Source organism: Puntigrus tetrazona, chromosome 16 (genome assembly GCF_018831695.1).
Source record: "Puntigrus tetrazona isolate hp1 chromosome 16, ASM1883169v1, whole genome shotgun sequence".
Taxonomy (NCBI): Eukaryota; Metazoa; Chordata; class Actinopteri; order Cypriniformes; family Cyprinidae; genus Puntigrus; species Puntigrus tetrazona.
In genome coordinates this window covers 9356408-9375000 of record NC_056714.1, presented here as the reverse complement: position 1 = coordinate 9375000, position 18593 = coordinate 9356408, and the positions used below count along the sequence as shown (strand labels likewise).

At 37.0% G+C, this 18593-nt stretch overlaps 1 protein-coding gene across 4 annotated transcripts in view; it reads right to left on the bottom strand.

Moving 5' to 3' along the window:
- ctnnb1 (catenin (cadherin-associated protein), beta 1) overlaps positions 1-18313 on the bottom strand; it is a 30704-nt gene extending 12391 nt beyond the window's left edge. Inside the window, exon 1 of one of the 4 annotated variants that reach the window (XM_043260595.1) lies at positions 18139-18313. The gene's annotated coding sequence lies outside the window, so the exon portion shown is untranslated. Of the gene's footprint in view, positions 1-1495; positions 1685-18138 lie in introns of those variants that run through there. The other 3 variants (XM_043260597.1, XM_043260594.1, XM_043260596.1) reach the window with 3 other exon arrangements.
- Positions 18314-18593: the final 280 nt, after the last annotated feature.

Here is an 18593-nt window from a genome sequence, read left to right as displayed (position 1 = left end):
ATATACAATATGTGAACATTAAACACTGACAGGGCTTTGCCTTTAAACCAATGTATAAATTAACATTTAAGTCTTTAACAATCGAGTCTTATGCAAAGCATGCTGGGAAGTTAAAATTCACCCATTAAGTTTGATGCATCCAAAACAATTCACGCAGTCTCCCCCACAAACAAATTCAATTTTACCTAATTAACCGGACTAATCATAACACAATGACCCATGTTTTCAGTCAATTTAACAAGAATCAAAAATGTTTTATCGGGGATACACCTACTGATGTTCACCATGGGTCTAAATGAGACTATATGTACAAAAAGTGAATCAGATATGCATACTGCCTACAGTTAGACTCAGTGACAGAGGTGGAGGAAAAGGCACATATGTTTGGTTTACTTTTTAAGCCACGTGAATCATTAACAAATCCACTGCCAGTTTTGCTTACAGGGGCGGCTGCGCTTAAAAAAAAAACAGAAAAGAAAAAACATCCCCTTTAAGAAAAAAATATGCTGTACTTTTACAGATCGTCAGAAAGACAGCAGGAAAGCCAGTCGACAATGTGACAATTTCCCCTCACTGCACACTGAATCAAAGCTCAAGTCAGCCGGGTGTATTGTTAAGAAGGGCTGGGGAGTGATGTATCGGTAGGGTATGCGCCCGTCCGCAAAGCCCGTGTGCGCGCATCGAGGATCCCCACCCCCATCAGCACGAGCTCCAGCAGAGTCAGATTTCACTCAAGCTCCTCCTCGACTTCCTCTCAACGGCCAAACACTTTAAATGCCTTTGTTTGTTTCTTACCGAGACTTTAAATATGGGTCATATTTAGAGTACTTAACGGCGCGTGACTTTACCGATATCTTAAGTGTTTACAACTCAAGGTGACAGAGCTGGCCACGCATCCGAGCAGAAAATGTTACACACAAACTTAATATCCGCCAGGTTTTTTAGTTGGCCACATAAACAAGAAGCTCAAAAACATCTCGAGCTCAATAATACGCAAACGTAGCTTAACGTTAAATGGGAAGCTAAAGGACAGCTGGTTTATATTAGTTAACCAAAGACTAACTTTCTAAGACACAACCGACTTAAACAGGTTTGAGAGCGCGGTAAGACTAAGCCAACTTCAGCTGTTGAATTTTACAGAGGTAAGGTTAATGTAAAAAAGGCAGGTATCGAGTAGAGTTGGGTGAGGATTTTACATGGTCTCCACAAAACAGTTTTCCAGCCCTAAAATGCTAACCAAGCTAGCACCAAAGACATAAAATGTCTCAACTCAGAGCTTTAAATACACATTTTCTGATTCGTTAAAACGCTTACTGTATTACAGTCGAAAAATCCGCGTTTACATGTATAAATGTAAGTATTATTTGGTCGTGATTTTGCGGTAATATTTCCACTGGCTGATTCACCTCCTCTTTCCTCACAGCTGCAGAAAGACATTCCCTCCTAACATTCCATACGATAACGAACCGCGCGTTTTATCGGCGAAAACACTCACCTGTGTCAAAAGCTGTATATTCCCTTTTCGCTTTTCAATACTTAAACGCGAATATAGGCGACAATCCGTGGAGAAAATGTGAAAGAAAGACCCGCGGCGCGCGGCAGCTCCTGCTGAGAGTGAATGTGTGCGCGAGGACTCCGCTCTCGCGCAGCAGCAGCACACTGGGAAAGATGGCGTCACTCCATATGTGCGCGAGCCATTATAAAAACTCCTACCCATGCCATATCCTGCCGCCCTCCGGAAAACTAGACCCCGTTCCACTGGATCTTTATAGAAAAGAAACCAAACGCCGTTTCCGTACTCAACGAGGATTTGCAGATATAAAACTCAGCAGTGTTAAAGATGGCTGCCAGACGAGCGAGCGAAATGCGAGATAATTTAGGGATTATGTGAAAAAAATGGATTCGTGCGTATGGATACACGAACTGCACGGCTGTGGTGCGGCAAGGGGGCGCACCTATTCATTAAGTTTTATGACTATCGCAATAAAGAGTGTGTAGTATTGACGAGAAGCAATGCCACAAGATAACCAGACCAAAACGATGAATTTTAAAAAAAAATGTAATTTCTTCATGGAAATAATTGTTTGAAAAACCTTTCCGGCAAACGGGAGCTAATATGGGCTCGTCGTTTAGGTTTTAGAGGCGGAGGAAGTTTTTCCATCTCTCTCTCCTCAGTAGAACAATGCAGCGAGGATCGGAAAACTACTACATCAAACTGCTGAGACATTTTACTCACACGTGCTAAAATGAAGAGCTTTTTAATTGTGCACTGCATTTACCCTAATTTCAAACCAGAAAAGCTCCGAGGACGTTTGTCGGCTGCAGCAGAGCGTTGGTTTCACAAAAGCAAATATTCAACGTATGGCGTTTAAACCCCTGAAATGACTATAATTATATGGAATGACGATGCATGTTTGATAAATGTCATTTAACTTTCATATTTTGCATGTGTCCAAAACACAATTGGTGTTGTGACTGTGTGCCTCCATGGTGAAGCTGTCATGTTCAGACTGGTTCTTACCTCAACTCTTCCCTGAGTTCCCATGCAAAAATAGAGAGAGGAGGGGCTGAGGAAACACTACAGTGCCAAAACACACTTTAACCAGATATGTTTTAATAAATCATCTTTAATTGTAACAGTAAAACATTTTGAAGCCATTTTGTTATATACCTTATGACAATTTTGGTTATTAATTGTTTGGACCCTTGCATTCAGCTTATGAAGCTCTTATGGTAAACATCACAATTAAAAATCTAACAACAGACAAACATCTAATACATATGAATAGCAATCGAGATATTTGAGTTAAAGGGTTGACCCCCAAAGTATGTTACAATTTATTTTGAAGAGCTAAAGTTTACATTGACTAGCCCATGGTTTTCCTTTAGTCTAATGGCATTAAAAGCAGAACAGTTAAACAAGCTGAGGTAGACAAAACATCTCATATTAGTCTAATGTTTGCATGTCAACTGGATTCAAAATAACACGACAAAATAAATGCTAGAATTCACCTCATTCAATAGTTGCATTAAGCTTTTAATATTAAATAAACACTGACCCCCACCAACATAAATGTTTCGTTCCATTCAGTAAATTGTATTTTTAATGCATTTTACATTTCTTTTTATTCTTAAATGCGTTGAACATTAAATGTTACCTTTTTTGAATTGCCTTTTTACATACTGAAATATATTTAAAGCCTGCAGTTAAATATGGTACTATTAATTGAATAAACAGCTTTATTATTAATAATATTATTATTTCTCTCTGAATTGAAAATAATACATGAGCAATTGTTCCGGTGCGTTGTTTCCATTTCTTTTATTTGTGTTTCCTCAGCGGATATTGTGGTAATTTGTTCATTCTGAACTAACAGAAAATATTTTTGCATACACAGAAGCGTTGTTTGTTTTTAAATTATATCACATTCACGACTAATTACGTTATATATAAAAATAATATATAATGTATAATTTTATATTAATTCAACATAATCAAACGTACATTTAGTGTATTGTAAATGTACTGTATTGTAATTGTAATAATCGCTTCTTTACAAAATAGCATGACCTAGCTCTGTCTTCCTTTATTCTGTCTCCACATGATGTAAGAGTAGTGCAAGAGGCTGTTGATATATACATATCATAAATGAGTTATTATTGTTTATAAGCCAGCATGAGTCATATGTAACCCTTGCTCCAGCTTCCATCAGAGGGATTGACTTTATTCTGTTAATCTATATATATATATATATATATATATATATATATATATATATATATATATATAGAAGACAACCTCAGCTATTTGCACTTTGCTCCTATACATAGAAAATCAGCATGTAATAAATAAGGTCCAAGAAAAAAAAAAAGAACAAAAGAACTCCTTTAGTCTTACTCTTTCACACATACGCACACATCAGGATTACATATGCATCTCCTGCCTTCTCCCAGTAGGATCAAGCTGAGAAAAGAAGTCACAGGTCTTGCGCATAGCCAGAAGTGCCGGTTTACCTAAAGGAGAGCCGAGGTCACGTCCCGCGAAGCTTTGCTCTCCTACTGGAGTGTGTGCATGTGTGTGTGTGAGAGAGAGAGAGAGAGAGAGAGAGGGTGAAAGAGAGAGAGATATAGTGGGTTTATTTAGAGAAAGGCAGTATTTTCCCTCGGGAAGCCGGAGGAATTGAAGCTGTGTGCTGAGGGGAGGGGCACCTTTCTCTGCACGTGAATGAAAGGGGCGCGCTAAAACCCACTTGTGTGCTGGCATGATTGTTTACCATGACCTCGACTTCACCAAAGGTCCTGAACTGACATCCTGGCTGTCACAGTAACGCTGGGCAGAAGCCAGCCACATCCTGCCCGGGTCCACGGTACCGACATGGAAGAGAACAAAAAAAAGTCTTCGCAATCACTCAGAGACAAAAGTTTGCTTTTAGGTAAACAAATATAATTCTGATACTTTAATGACGTTATTAACACAACAGCGATGTTCACAACGGCACATGGGATTTGCATTTACTCGTCACAAACTTTATATGATTTATTATTGTCACGTACAATTCCTGCGCATTACAAATTATTTAATGATTTAATAATTGATGTACTTTCTTTATAGACATATGTTTGATCATTTTATTTTATTGTATAATTCTCCACGGCTACTTTCGATTTAGAGTTATGAAATCACAATACATATTTTGTATTATTGTCGTGGAAAGAATAAATTCAGCAAATTGGAAAACTAGGACCAGATTTGTATAATTCAGGACTGAAAGGATGAAATCAGTAATTGTAAAAACACAAATTGTTGCAATGACTGAATAAATAGCTATATAATCTAATAGAAATGCTACCAAAAGAATAAACATTAATTGAAATTATTTTCTGGCAGCCTTTTATTATGTGTGGAAGTATTTGTTAGTTTGGAAAACGTGGAACATAAAAGAAGGCATTATCCATATCTTAAAACATGCCTTACATGTAAACACATCTATTTTATATCACCATTGTAATTCTTAAGCATATTCCTATATTGTATAATTTGTGAAGAAATTGTCTTGAATGAACAGCTCACAAGGCTGCCTTTAGAAATATTTATGTACCATAATTTAAAGCAAAGATTTATAAAAAAAAAAAAACCAAAAAAACCTTTTTTAGAAAACAAACAAAATAAAATAACATTTAATATCAAAAACATAATCTAGAAACGTTTGAAGGTGAAGAATTGAATTTATGAGGACTCTAAAACAATCCCTGGGATATTCTTTGTGGTGAAAGGTCAAATAAAAACAGTGACCTGTCCTCCTATGCTTGTCAGATCATTTTAACTGCAAAATACCATATTTTGATGCTCAAACAATGAATATACATTTCAGAGTTTAAAAGCATTTACATAAATTCTTTCAGCAAATTAGCAACGGTGAAAAAAAAAATACAAACTCACTAACGGAGTTAGTTTTTGTTTATTAAAAAGCACAATCGTCATTTTATTCAAATGCAAACATGCAAGCAAATAGCAATGCAGCCTCCCTCATTCCAGATTAAATTGCAACGCTCTGCAACTTTTTCATATTAATAGGCATTGCTGTTTAACTGTTAAATCACACAGCTCCAAATATCCAACTAGCCTGAGACATCTCAGTGTATTCTCATGCACATAAACAAATACAAAGCGTCTTTTCAGCGCGCCGACTCAAAATTCTCTTCAAAGGCTCTCCGCTTTGTAAGGTTGCACAGGCAACAATATCTGTGTGCGGACCAGCCCCTTTTGTGTTCTGGTTCATTGTAAGGTTCAAAAACACAGACTAAAGACTTGCTTTGCCACCCCCATTACATTCAACCCTCCACTTTTATTCCGACTGGTGCTATTGAAATCTCTAATACCGAATAAAGTTCGGGATCGCCAGATCAATGCGGTGTAGTGCATTGTGATTTTAAAATGGAAAGCTCCTCGTGAACACAGCGTTAGAACTTGCAGAATTTCAGCCGGGCACCGAATAAATACCTCTGCATTGAAAAAATGTGTAAATGCTGAAAAGGAAAGCAAAATTAGTTCAAGAAAGCAAGAGAATAGGGGTGAAATTTTGCCTTTTCAATATACATAAAAGTCATCACCATTAGAATTGTTATTATTATAGTCCAATACTTGTTTTTTTATATATATATATATATATATATATATATATATATATATATATATATATATATATATATACAACATTACTTTTATTATTATTATTATTATACAAAACAGTTATCTAAAATGAAAGATTCATTCTTAATATAGAATAATTCAGTCTTATTTTTGGTTTTGTATTTTACTGTCTGTGTCATCATCATATTATTATTATTATTATTATTATTATTATTATTATTATTATTCTTAAAACGCTGCTAATATGGCTTAGTGGCAAAAGGCTTTGGTAAATTAAGCCTTGGTTCATGTAAAATAATAACATCAACAACATTGATACCCTGACACCTAAAATCCAATTGAATATTTGTTCAAATAAATTTTTCTTCATTTGTTTCATATTTTAAACGAGCGCCAGGCAGTGCACACGCATAATTATTTCAAATTATACAGAATTGCCGCACGATAATTCGCCCATTTTAATAACCGCTATCACTAATGTTGCCGACGATGATAGCAATGACGATGCTGTCAATTGTTTTTGCTTTTTCTCACCAACGTTTATTAGTACCGACTGTTTTCTTTTTCTATTAATCTCCCCCGAAGCAAAAGAAAAACAAATCAAAGAACTGTTAAAAGATGAAGAGTGTAATGACATCAATAAACATCACCTAAAAACCGTATAATACACATCAGAGCGCTGAACACATCTCCATCAATTTTCTCTTTTCTTCCTGCTCTTGCTTATGCCGAGATCAGCCTTTTATCCTTTCTTTGTTTGCAGAAGTTAGAAAGGGGGGGGGGGGTACGTCTTTGAAGACATATCGGAATATAAAGAAGTGACTGTGCAGTTTGTTTTAGACAAATAGAGGATTCGGTCGTGATGTAGACTTGTAGAGACATAGAGATATCTAATTCTAAAATCCCGGTGGCCTTTTTTTGAGGCTCGTGATGCACAAATGGCTGCTGCTGGCGTGTCATGATGCTCACGGATCTGCTTATATATTGCAAAAAAAAAAAAAAATATATCGATACATAATGATTGTATTGATTTATACATAAAAATCTAAAGATCACACAGGCCTTGAATCGCGCCATGCTGGATGAAATATTAATGGTTGAAACTGCTGATCTAAATTTACCGTTTACATAGAATATAATTATTAATAGCCATGCAACATTATTTCAACAACATCTAGACCGATATCGTATTCAAACTGAACGTCGCGAGACGGCTGCCACTCGTGGGTTATTTCAACGATTTAATTACATTAAAAATGCTGAATTACTTGCTGTTTAATTTAAATGAATGATTTGGATGGTATTTAAAAAAAAAAAAAAAAAAACGACAGCTATCAGGCACCTTGATGCGAAAACACAATCGTCTGCGAGGGAACTGAAACAAGCAACACATGAATTCGGAGGAAAACACTGAAAAAGCTGAATCAAAGCCAGCTTAAAAAACCATAATAGTGCTGAAAAAAATGTGTCCTTTGAGGGAGGGTGAAAGAAAGAAAGCAAAGAGAGAGAAACGGGCGGAATATAATCTCATCACGCAGCGTCCACGGTACCTATTTACATCGAATGCAAAGAGGGCACGTCTGCCTGCGCATCCCTGCTGCGTGGAGTGAAAAGCAGGAACAAATCAAAGACACAGCTCATCTGTGTTTATATTTTCGCACAATGAAAAACCTACTCTTTGTATAAATACCCCCCCCCAATCTTTTATTATTGTATAAAAGCACCCCCTCCCCTCCCGTTCCACAAATCCATCTATCCCGTCTTCCTCAGCAGCATGGATAATTAACACAGCTTTCTTATTTATTTATTTATTTATTTTTTAAATGACTACTTTTACAAGGCTTGCAATTATGTTCCGATTTTTGGGCGATGCTAGATTCGCGCGACGCCGCCTGTGGTTCGGGTTTCAGCAGGCGTCGCCCCGGCGCTTGCTTATTGTTTCGCCTTACAGACGATCACGGATCCTGCAAAGGTCACGTCGGAAAGCGGTCTTCGCTCCCGCACCCGTTCGGGATGATGCCTTTTGCGCGAAACCGTGATGCTCGGGAGCTCGATGGCTCCCTGTACGCGCAGACGGACGCACTTGCATCAGTCAGCCTGACCCCCGATCCCCCCACCCCTCGCCCTCCGTCTCCCCTCCGCAACATGCACAATGCTTCCTTCGTTCTCCAGCTCAAAGTTTACAGCATCCCTAACACAATGATTTGCATTCTGCCCACTGGAATCGCGCCTGGATATCCTGAATTTTTCAGCCGTGCGTCACATGCATTTTTCAGACGGACTGACAGAATACAGACAGCACCGGCGGAATGACTGCTGCTTGTGCGTGTGACGTGTGTGTATGTGTATTTTTAGGAAAAGAACATGGCGTGTGTGTGTTGCAGGAAGGCTGGTCCTGATCTAGCCGCATTGTTCCGAATCCTCACCTCTGCACCGCCAGCTGTATGATTCTGCCGGCACACACAAACACACACACGCGCGCGCGCCAGCTGACTGCGCTCCGAAAAATGCTTGCACATATAATTGTGGAACGATACATGATGTAGTCTTGTTAGCATTGCAAATGCTGACTGTTCTGTTGACACTTCAACTTCGAGGACGCTTGTAACACGCTCAAAGCAGAAAGCGCAATATTTACACCTTCTGGCCTTTTCAGGCTCAGTCGAAAGACGTCAGACAGCCATATTCTAATTCAAACAACAAAACAGAATCATTTCGAACACGACGCTCACCTCTCTTAGCTCGCTCGAGACCTTTGGCGTGTCACATCCGTCAGGCAACGCATCGAACGGCACCAACAGTCCACGAGATCCTGCTCTATAAAACACCGTACGAGCAAAGCTAAAGAGGAACAAGCCTCAACCTTTTTCATCTTAGATCTACTGCGAGCGAGGACCGACGTGACCACTGCTCCTCTTGAGCTCAACTTTCATGTAAGCCGGCGACAGATGCAGCTTTTGGGTCTCTTTTGGGGGGCCTCTCCCCAATATTTTAAGCCCAATTTTCTATGGTTTGATTTAGGGACGATGGGCTTGATGCCGGGAGTGAGACAGCAGGCTCAGCGGGGGCCATTAGCCATGGTGTGGTGGCCGACTTAAAAAGAGTTCAAGCTCCCGCAAGCGAAAGGAGGAGGGAAAAAGCCCCAAGTCTTCCTTTCCCACCTTCTCCTCTTCAGTAACCTGATGATGGTGCTCACAGCAACGATAATCTATACCCTTCATCAACAGACATCTTGGGGAGTATATAAACGGAGCGCTGTTTTGGAACTTATGCGTTCTTTATTTTAGATGTTGTGGAGTATGAAGGGTGCCAGATTTTTAAAACACAACTTTTGAAAAATCATTGGATTCATTTAGTTTAAATAGTACAAGGCGTATTTGAAGAAGGGCCTCTTATTGATTGGCTGGTGATGGAGCAATAGCAAAACAATGAATTACTGTAAATAAATTGTGTTTGGGCCTGGCATTCTTTTAAGTGTTTAATGCAAACATATTTGTATTGTAATCTCAATATACTGGAGGTATGATATAAGATTCTTATATTTTCTGTTACTGCATTTCTTACGGTTTTGTACAGAAGAAAACATTCTGAATTAATGAACAGTGACAGATATAGACCCCACATTCAGAGTTCAAGTTCAGTCAGAGAGGTATATAATACATTTGGGAATCTTACATGTCCCGAGGTATGATATGCAATTATAAATATATATTTTTTAATTATTGTTGAATAATTGTAAAATAATATTCTTAATTCCTAAAATTATTTTTAGTCATTTTTATGACAACTAAGAAATTAAATAAAATGCATGTTCAGCAGTTTTTATTGCATTCTAAATGAATTATTTCTGAAACTGCACGACCATTAAAAAATGGTGATTACATTTTTGAAACAAATAATGGACTGTCACAACACTCCTACAGACTACTATTCAAAAGTTTGAGGTTAGTTTTTAAAAGAAGTATGCTCACAATATATTTAATTAAAATAGTAAAAACTGCAATATTGTAAAATATATTGTAAATAAGTGTTTTGTATTATATTTCATTTTAAAATGTAATTAATTTAATTCATGGCGAAGCTGAATTTTTAGCATCATTACTCTGGTCTTAAGTGTCACATGATCCTTCAGAAATCATTCTGATATGCAGATTGGCACTAAAAGAAACATTTCCTGTTAGAATCAAAGTCAAAAACAGTTGCGCTGCAGTTTAGTGGAGTCCTTCTTTTTTCAGCATGCTTTGTTAATAAAAAGTTTACAGCAGATAACAGCATTTATTTATGCAATATTATAAATGTCTTTAATTTAATCTGAATGAAGCTGTTTTGTTTGTAATTATTTCTTTCTTTTCTTTTTTTTTTTTTTTAAAGAAGTTGTACAGACTTACAATATTGCACATTAAGTTAAAATCCTTAGCATTCCTGTCAAATTTAACTCAGTACAAAATGTTCCATTGGTTAAAGATTTATTATTTTTATTTATGAATGAATTGTGGTCTATCTGGCTTCGTCTAATAGTTATCATAAATCTGTAATTCCCATCACACCCGTATAATCCACATTTACTCATAACGAATAACGTACGATAAATGCTATTAAAATGTTCAGCCTGTTATTTTTTCATATAAGCGTTATGAATTTTTAATTAAATAGTTCAGTAAAGCTTAAGGAATAACCTGAGATGTATAGCCGCTTTAAATGTACTGCTTTACTGATGAACAAGAAATCCTTTGATTAAACTTCGGTCTTTGAGATTCAGATGAGTCTGAAGACAAGAATCACTTTAAAGAACATCTTTCACGGATTCTGATTCAACGTCACATATAACAGCCAGGATTGATTCAAATAAAATGCACCAGAAGGAAAAAAAAAAAAGTCCTGTTGTTTGTTAAGTATCCCTTATACTTTTTAATGATGCCAAGTAACTTTGTTTCAGCAGGTTTAGCCAAACACTCAGTTAATTCTTCATAATGACAGTTTCTGTCACTCTGAAGAGTTTGAAGCTCAATATGTCTGATTATATGTTGGTTTAGACCTTGTTCTCTACCCAGCCTCAATCTCAGCAGGGTGCCTCCAATTACGCCACTGATTAAGACACTCTTGTGCGAAAAACCTAATTGGCTTCGTGCTGCAGAGAGCTGCTGGGTTTTTTTTTTTTTTTTTTTTTCACCATGGACATAAAACAAGAGGCACTGAGAGTGAAAAACAAGACCCTCTCTCTCCTTCACTTCATATTTTCCCCAGTGGCCGAGGTTATTTTGAAGAATCCCTAACCGAGAACAGCTTAGCAGAACGCCACTTTGTACCTGTTGCCACCATCTTGTTTACCGATAACAAGCTGGCGACAAAACAGGGGAGAGCATTCGCTCACATTACAGCGGCATCTTCTCTTCAAATTAAATTATAAATCTGGAATTATCTACTCAACAGCTGTGAAGAAAACGTATGCTCGCTTCTGTTGCAAGCGCTTTTTTATTGCAGGGTGGAACGCTTCTTGTTTCTCCCCGCTCCCTAAGCCCTGATAAGACCAGTTGTGTGTGTGTGTGTGTGTGTGTGTGTGTGTGTGTTGACGGCTAGGAGGATGGGAAGGCTAGTTGGTTGGGGGTTTGAGAGCTGGTGACATTTGTTCCTGGGTTCTGTAGAGGACTCCCTGCTGTGTTGCGCTGGGCTGAGGCAGAGCTTCTGAAGCTGGCCAGCCAGGCCTCCAGGAGCTCTAACTAAGCCCCCTTCCCCCCACGCACACACACACACACACACAAAGCGTACACATACATGGACACACCAGCGTTTTCAGAAGCACGCTCACTCACACACAAATCCACAATGTCAAATTACAAGCAAGTGGCACACGCAGAAGCTAGAACACACGAATGTCCGTGCACAGATGCAGAGCTTGATCAGTCATTGGCGGCGAAACTGTAAGTTGCGTGCTTCCTAGCGATAGGTCATTTTCTGGGGGTTTTTTCTTCTGCGTTAAAGCATTGCTGCGCGAACCAAAAAAATGAAAGCTAGCAAAACAAGCCCTATATACATTCACGCAACTGATTCACAGCAGATTTAACAGTCGCTGAGCTAAAAACTGCATGTAAACCGCTTGCAAAAAGCAGAAATCAGGGTTAATGTGCTTTGGTTAAAATGTAAGCAAATATATGCGCGGTCACATGACTTTACTTTGGGAAAAACAGCTTGCTAATCTTTTCCATGTTACATCACATTTGACAACTACAGATAAAACAAAAAAACGAATGTAAAAATAAAGAGAATGCAAGTTTTGACACACTTAATGCACGCTACCATTCGGAAATGACGAAATCAGTCATTCCTGAAAGATAACGTGACGCTTTAGACTGGAGTAACGACTGCTGAAAGTTTAGATTTGCATCGCAAAAGTTAAAGAAAATTAATTGTAATAGAATACAAATACTTTGCAATGTTACATTGCATAGTGCATTTTTAATCAAATAAATTAAACCTGAGACTGAGACTTATTTCCAATTCAATAAAACACATTTTACTGACTCAAACCTTTTAAACAGTCTTGCAAGGTCTTTTATAAACGATATATTTCGCATTTCAGCGCATAAAGCCTCCCAAAAGTGCCTCGTTCGTTCATTCATTCACTTTTTGTGGTAATCAATGTTATGCTGTTATTAAAGCTTAACCCACATTGAAATTCTGTTCAATTCTGAAGCTAAACATCTTCACAACACTATGTAGAAATTTAATTGTCGCATTTTAGTGGCTCTCTCACTCTCCCGTCTTCACCCTATACTCACATGTAGCACCTTGGTACTTACGGATAAGAATTTTTATTTATAACATGAATGAATCAGACATCTTCTCTCTCCGTCTATTATGGTTCTGTTGAATCATTGGTAATATGCACATGCTCATGCACCTCGAGTATTTCATCCTCATAGACGAGTGCCCTGTGACCGCTATCATTCAAATCATCTTAACATCATCACGAAATGGTAGCATCAGCAATTTCGCCAATTCCAGTTCACTGAAGACTCCAGGGAGATTCCGCACAGATATAATCACACAAACGCAACGAAGCATTGGTAACGAATACAACCGTGATGATTAAGATTTTAATGCATTTACTCATACAGAGACATCATTACAGATTTGAAAATATAGGCTACAATTTTAAAATAAGTTCGTTTCATTCAAGCTGTAAGAACATGGTTCACGTATAGATTATAAATGGTTATCTGCCCTAGCTTGTGATTCATCAATAAAAGAACAATGAATGACTCAGAATTGATTGCGTCTGCTTTTCGAGTCTTTAATACAAAAATATACTTTTGATTTTTCAATTTCAAGTCATTTGAACAACAATATGAGTGGCAAATGAATATCTTCAGGAAGGCTATTTTCTATCATTGCATTTACTATAATTCTGCCCAACGGCAAAAAACTTATTAAAATATGTAAATAATTTTTACTTGAGCTCTAGTCAGCTAAAAGCATTAAAAACAAAAACTTATGTACTGAATAATAAAAATACAGGGCCACTCAACCTCGGAGGATCAGGGGCCGGAAAGCCATTTTTTAATTGTAATCCTATTTTTAATGAACCATGATAATTTTAGACAGCATGTCTGACTCTTGGAATCTCCAATTCTCCAAGATGTTTCCTCTTTTTTTCTCTGGCCGCGGCGTCCCTGGTTCAGGCTGGCTCAGTGTTTTTGGTCGGCGAGATACCTGAAGTAATTATACGTATAAAAGCCGAGGCACCAATTTATCAATAGTTTAAAGTGAACGTGATAACGCAAACATCAATAACTAGAAGCAATGAAACAGAAAATTAAAATTCAGAGTAAACAAGCGCAGTATGACATTATTGCTGTATTAGACCGAGAGCTGCAGGCCAATTTAGTGAGCCAGTTTAACAGCAGCCCCAAATGGGATTTGATTTGCGCGTGTGTGCATGTGTGTGTGTGTGTGTGTGTGTGTGTGTGTGTGTGTACACAAGGAAAGGAGAAAGCGAGAGAGAGTGACTTTGTACTGCAGGTGAGTGAATATCTCATGCTCTCAGCCCTTGGACCCCCTGCTGTTTTCAATCAATACCATTAGAATGCCTGAGTCCGGTCACCCTGACTGTAATCTGCTGTGTTTGTATGTGTGTGTGTGTGTGTGTGTGTGTGTGTGTGTGTGTGTGTGTGTGTGTGTGTGTTTCTTAGCCAGCCCCCTCCCTGCTATTATCAGTTCGATAAGCTTTGGCACAATTTAACACAGATTTGGGCGGCGGTTCATTTTTTGAGGTTTTACATTTTTGATTATCAGGAAAAATAAGGAAAACAGCAGATGGCCATGATAGAGTATCGAAACATAAGACCAAAAACTGCCTGATCAGTATAACAGAAGGATGGGAGCGAACTAACGCTTTCCTTAACGCTACCATATAAAGCTCAAATATACTTTTAATAACAGCATGCCTCCCAAAGTCATATTTGGATTACATTAAAAACAGTTTTGCATCGTGTATTGTGTGATGTCTTTGAAATGGGCATGACAAGGTCAAATAATATAGAGATGCCTCAAAAGTCATCCATTTATCATTTTTTAAGTGAGCAAATTAATAGAGCAAGTAAAAGAAAAAACGACTAATTGTATTTATATCTTAATAAAATTGAATAGGTTTAAAAAAATATATATATATGTTACGTTCCCACAATATGCACTATGACATGTTTTTATTAAATTAGGTTTTATAACAATCTTAAACATGATGTGCATTGTGAAAGACGCACATTTTATCACATTTAACTGAACCATTTTTCATTTTCAATATATTGTAATAGTAATTTCAGCTTCTAGTACTAGTAAATACATTATGGGCTGCGAATCTGCAGAAGCCTAAATTAAGGAAGAACATCTGCATCTGTCCGGCGGATATATGCAAATTTAGATTTTAATTAAATAGATGTAATTAATCTGTCAACCCTAATTGTACACAGCTGCAAAACAAACAAAACAAAAAAAAACATGACGTGATTTATTGTGTTAAAACTAAAATCTATGGTAATTGCAGTTTATATTACACTGTAATTACACAGTAAGTACAGTCATCACATGCAAATATATATTCTCAAGGTATATGCTTGTGGCAAACATTTATTACACTGTCTACTGCTTTTGCACAAAAACTCCTTGTTATCTGTTATGATTTTTATTAACAGTTTAATTAATGATGGCCCAAATTATGTGTTTTTCTTCAGACATATGGAAAATGTGAATTTATTATCAAAAATATAATTTAGTTATATCAATAATAGGTGCAAATATATGTTAATATATGTTAAAATCCAAAAGATATATATATATATATATATATAAATATATATATATATATATATATATTTTATATATCTATATATATATATATATATATATATATAATATAATGTAATTAGGTTTTATGCAAACTGCACTTATTCATTCACATTCAACTATTGTTTAAAATATAATACAATAATTCTCTAACAATTATTCCTGTTTAAAAGCAAAGGTGAACAACAGAGACTTTGTCAGGTGTCGTCTTGAATCAGTGATTAAAAATGGGAAAATTGGATCTTGAAAAGCATTTTAAAACATAACTGCATATTACAGCTCCAACGTTAATGGGTAATTCACATTACTAAGTAGGAACGCTGCAGCATTTATTTGTGATTGCTGTGACAAATTAAGCCCATCTCAGGCAAAATTAAGTGTACGTAATGTGGAGAGACCCATACGGCAAGATTGAACTACCACTAGCCTCATCATTGAAAGTGTGAATAAAGCACTTTGGATGAATGGGCCATCAAGTACTGCTTTAATTGGATGGTTGTGGGGTGTCAAACCGAGGTTAAACATATTTGCTGTGTACACAAATATGAAGCTGGAAATTGTATCTATACTGAAAGTGGCCTCTGAATTAAAAACTTTGAAATTACTCTATTTTTCAGTTGGCACCATTATTTCTGTTATTATGAAGAAAACATATTTTCCTATATTTTAAATTCTATTTATTCAAAATCAGCTTTTTGTATCGTTTGTCTTTCTTTTACAGATTTGACATAACCAAAAAGCTTTTTATTTTTAACTGCTGAGTCCTTTTCTTTCTATTGTTTGCCAGATAACCTTTGGCACTGTTTCTTTTCTTGCTTTTTTTTTTCAGGACTCTGAAATTTTGATGCCATTTTTCTTCTGACAGGACACGGTTACAGACCCTTTTGCGGGAGATGTTAAGAAGATTTTTTACGCCTGTTTCGTGTTCGGTGAGGAAATGTATGCTACAATGTGTCCAGCAGTATATGTTAAATAACCACACAACGCATATAAATGATCGTGACAATAGAATGTCTAAGATGTTTTTGAGGATGAATATGGAAACAGATGCATCTGCTGAAATACTGAACAATGACCACACGGGAAAAAACAAACAAAAAAAAACTAGTTTAACAGCATTTCAGTTTACTTATCAGAAGTGAAAATTGTGACTATGCTTAAGCAGCATGACAACAATTTGTTATCAAGTTAAATTGTAATTAACATATTTATTTAACAAAAAATATTTTATATAACATTTTGTAGAAGAGATCATTTCAATAAATGTATATTAAATACAATTTCAGCTTAGGGTAACATTTTAATTTTAGGGTCTCTTGAATAGTTGCTTATTTGCATGCATATTACCAGAATATTAGTCGTTTATTAGAATAATTAAGTACATTTTAATTCCTTATTCTACATCCCTAATCCTACTCAAATACCTGGACCTTACTAACTATTAATAAGCTAATAAAGCAACAAATTTAGTAAAGTCATAGTTAATAGTGAATAACTGTCCTTGTTAAAGTCCAATTACTCAAATAAGCAATAAGTAATATTATCTAAAATAGGCTTATTATAGTTTTAAGGTTGTTTAGTGTAAGCTGCTTGTAATTATACATATATATATATGTATATATATACATAAGTATTATCACATATGTGTATATCTAAAATATTTCATACTTCTCTAATAGTAAACAGCGTATTGCAAGCCTAAACATGCTGACAGCTGACACCCAAAAGCTTTCTTTCATACACACTACCAGTTGTCGAACTGATACGAACTCACTTGATTAGGATTCAGCACAGTAAATATCAAATCTTGACAAAAAAAAAAAAAAAAAAAAAAAAAAAAAAGTTTTTGGGGAGGCGGGGGTGTTGGGGGAGGTAATGATGTACCATTAGCATTAGCTAGCGTGTCACCTTGGCAGGTAAAATATAATTGGGTGCTGGAGCGTCTCTGTATGATCGGCCCTTCGTGCAGTGCATGCACATACTGCATTATTTAGCAGCGCAAGGCACAACGCAGCTAGGTAGCAATCTCCTTTCACAGCCCATTAGCCAGCACTGATCCCGCGCTGGCAACGAGCTGCCCCATTCACAGCACACTAATTATTTTACATCAGTCACAGTATTTTTTCCCCCAACAAATGTGACCAGCGATGCATAATTATGAGCGGTGGGGTTCGGAGAATGCTGAGGGCGCTGGGGACTAAATTGTAGCTATTTTAGAGAAAACACAGATGCAAGCCGAGAGAACAATCAGGTCCCCACCTAACTCGGCTAGATACACCAATAATGTCTGAAAATGTAACAAAAAAGCTGAGTAGGTGGTGCACTTAAAAGAGGGGAATTGTCTGCACCAACTTTTAGATTCAAGTTAGTCCTTAGAGATCGGTAAGTAGCAATCGCAGCTAAAGTTCTTTTAGAACTTTTACGTTTTCTTTTTACTTAAACAATCTTAAGTAAAAACATCACGTTCTGCACACAAAGACATTTAACAGCTCTGCAAGTACACTTTATCGCATTCTTGTCGCGACCTAACGACAAACCCAAACACTCATCACACCTCGTATGCTAATTCGGTTAGCTTTAGCGCAATCATTCTTTTATGAGACAAAAACTGCTCAAGTATCACAAGATAGCATTTTCACTCAACATACCTAGAGCTGACTTAATGTCGAACGGGATACAACAAGCGCCGTGCAAAGGCCATAGCTGGTCTGGCTCGGTCAGAAATGTCCACCTTTAATCTCATCCAGAGGAGAAAGCCACATCCATATCTTCAGTTTAAATGATGCAGGTGAAACACATCATTCTTCTTAAGAGGGAGAGGAAAATTTAGGTTTTCTGCTTGCTTGCCTTGTGATATTTCTGAGCCGTCAGCAATGCAGAAGCTGCTTTTCTCTCCCCTAATTCTGTGGACTTGAAGCTTTGAAGCCCCCCAACTGTGCACAGTATGGTCTTTGAAGCGGGGAAGAAATTCAGAGATTTAAAAAAATGGATAAAAAGCAGGGGGAACTTGCTGCTCCTCACACATACTATTGTCTACATTCATCTGTTTTTGGCTGCCATGTTCGCTTTCGGATACAGGAGGCATGATTTGGACAGATCCCTG